Genomic DNA, 3,331 nt, shown 5'->3' with positions numbered 1-3,331 from the left:
GAAACATACTTGCAACCAGCCTACAGAACTACATTATCTTGCCTCACACCTTTATTTCAAAAACAAGAAAAATGAGGTCCACAGAAGCCTGGAATAAGACCAATGCCACATAATAACCCAGTGTGAGTAGCAACCCTGGAACTCAGTTTGTTCTCCTGATTATTAACTGTAATCGAGCTTTTAGACTTCCCTATGAGTCCCCTCCAGAATGTAAGTGCATAAGAGAAGACATTTTTTATTGATATTGTTTATGGATGTACCCTCACTGCCTAGACAGTGCCTGACATATAGGCAGTCAGTAAATATTAAATACATGCATAAATTAATGAATGCGAAAGTTGTATCTAGTTGACCTCCAAGCTAAGAATTCAAGTTTAAACAAGCCAACAAATCAATCACCTTTTCATCCATAAAAATAGTCACTGGAGTTTTTAAATGGAAAGAATTCAGAGGTAACACTGAAATTCCAACTGCAAGATGTTGGTAAAGCCTCAGATGTGTTTAAAAGTTAATTTTTCCTTTGCTTTTTAGAGAGTTTTATTTCTTATCTTGTTCTGTGTGTGGCATGAACATGTGTATGCATTTAATTTTGCTGTCATAGAACACAGAACTTGAGATTAATTAATCCTAAGAAATTTGTTCCTCAAAGAATCAAAATGAGGAAGCAGAGCTAATATGTAAATAGCAATGCTAGCGATGCATTACTTTGGAAATGTTTTTCATAAATATCACTTGTAAAAACTAGAGGAATGACTGACTGAAAGAAAGTTACAGCACAAGTTTGCCAACTTTCATTTTTAAGTACAAATTGATGCTAGTATCTAAATTCAAAATGGCCATGGGCCTCGAAAGTGGCTCCTTCTGACAGAATCAGACCTCGAGCAATTGTCACCATTGTGTGCTCTGGGACCTGGGCCATCTGTTCTGCCCTTTGGAAGAGCAGGAAATTATGAGAAATAGTCATGAGTTAGAGGAATTTGTGGGGGTGGCATCCTTGGAAGGATCCAGCAACAGCACCGGTTGCCATAGCACTATGATCTGGCATTTCCAGTGAGGACAAAGCTGAAATCTGTCTGCCATGCCAGAAAGTGGAGGCGGCAAGAAAATAGGCACAATTCATGAAGTGAAAATTTTGGAATGTATTAAACCAGACTTTAAAGAGAAAGGAAGGGCTATTTTTTAAAACTGCAAATAAATTATCTTCTTGACATGTGATCTGATGTCTATCAACTTTCAAAAGGCCATGAGTATCAGTAAGTAGAGGACTTCCCAAAGCATCTGCTTGAACAACTGTACTGCTATTGTTTTTGTTTGATTTTCATATTCCCCAATCCATCTGCAGACCATTTTCAGTTTTCCTTCACTCATAAAATGCACATCCTGTTCGATTTAAACCAAGAATACAGAAGGGTGGTGTGATGGCATCTGAGGACTTCTCACTTAGGAAATCGCATTAAATTCTTAATCTGCTTATGGAATAAAGCCCCAGGACTGTGTTTTCTCTGAATATATTTCAGTAAAGAGAAAGTGGCTACTGTGTTGCCTCTCTGATGAACATCTTACATCACAATTGATGCACATTTTCTGTACTGTTGGTCCCAGTTCTTAGAGAAACTGAAGACAGAGCTAGCTTAGAGATTTAATAACCTAATATTATATATACCTCCAGCATGGAATTTAGGATCTCTCTGCTTCAGTAAAATGAAGTCTGTGCTATCTCATTGTGATTTTTGGGATTTGCTAATCCCTTTTTTGCTGTATTCATGAGTACCCCAGTCTCAATTTTACATATAACAAACTTCCCCTCATCTTCCACCAGCCAGATGACTATTAAAGAGTTACACTTTATAAATTTGTGTACTTTATTCTTTCTATACCACTATAAACTCATAGTTCCCAAAAAATAAAGGTTAAATAATCATAGTGTGGGTGGAACCCAGGCAACATGATAGTTTGATGTAGGAGGAAATGAAGAAAAGCAGTGCTACAAGGGGTGTAGAAGTAAAAAAGAGGATCGGGAGAAGATTTAACCCATAGCAGCAGGATGGTGGAATCGATTTAGTGAGCAAAAGCAATTGCTTGAACGTTTCTTTTTTCTTCTCTTCAGACATTCCTTTTTCCTATAAAATAAAAGGTAAGAGACGACTTCTAGAAAGGAAGACAATTGGAATATGGCTGCTGTTCAGTTATCTGCCAGATGAATGAATATTGCAGACTCTTGCCTGACATGACGTTCAAATATTCACTTAACAGGAGTATAGAGTACTCCAAAACACATGCCTTTATAATTAGTTCTTTCAACTGAATTGGCTTTGTTTTTTCCCCTGATTTCTGATCAACTGGAAGTGAATATTTCCCTAGAGACTTTCCAAAGCTGAGTAAAATAAAGTGTTAAAATCTTCCCAAATAAGCACGTAACTCTTCATACAGACGAGCTCACCTTTCAGTTCAAAGACTTGTAGATTGAATGTAATCATTTCTCTCTGAAGCTAAAAGTTAAAGGCAACATCAAAAGTGAAGGGGCGTTTATTAAATGTAATTAGTTTTTTCAGAACCCATGAGTCAAATTAAAGTACGGATTCTAAGTTTGAATGCTCCAAGAACTAAGTTTGTATTTATCTTTACCTGTGCTCACAAAACCTTTGTGATTCCGGTTATAAAACTGAGCTCGGCATGTAAGATTTCTTGGCATCTAGTTCCTGCCCACCTTTCCAGATATATCTCTTTAAAATCTCTGGTCCTCCTAACCTCCTTCCTCATCCCCTTGGACCTTTGTTCCAGCCTGGCAAAGTCCTTAATGTATCAGTGTCTTTTGTATGTGTTAATTTCTCTACTTTGTTTTTTTCTAACTTATTTAGTAATTATTTTTTTATGGTGACATTGGTTAACAAAATCCGATAAGTTTCAGCTGTACATTTTAACAGCAAGGCATATGTATTTATATTATGTGTTCACCTCCCATAGTTAGATTTCTTTCTGTAACTACATATTTGACCCCTTTTACCCCATCTGTGGATGGCATGATTCTCTATATAGAAAATCCTAAAGATTCCACAAGAACACTACTAGAAACAATAAGCAAATGCAGTAAAGTTTCTGGATACAAAATCAATGTTCAACAATCCATAGCATTTCTATACTCTAATAATGAAGTGTCAGAAAAAGAAGTGGAAAAATAATTCCTTTTGCAATTACAACAGAAAGAATAAAATATCTAGGAATAAATCCAATGAAACATGTGAAGGACCTATATAATGAAAACTATAAGACCCTATTAAAAGAAATCGAAGAAGATACAAAGAAATGGAAAGATATTCCATGTTCTTGGATT

This window comes from Pteropus vampyrus, unplaced genomic scaffold (assembly GCF_000151845.1).
Source record: "Pteropus vampyrus isolate Shadow unplaced genomic scaffold, Pvam_2.0 Scaffold11, whole genome shotgun sequence".
NCBI classification, from domain to species: domain Eukaryota; kingdom Metazoa; phylum Chordata; class Mammalia; order Chiroptera; family Pteropodidae; genus Pteropus; species Pteropus vampyrus.
Note: the sequence above shows the minus strand (reverse complement) of the source record.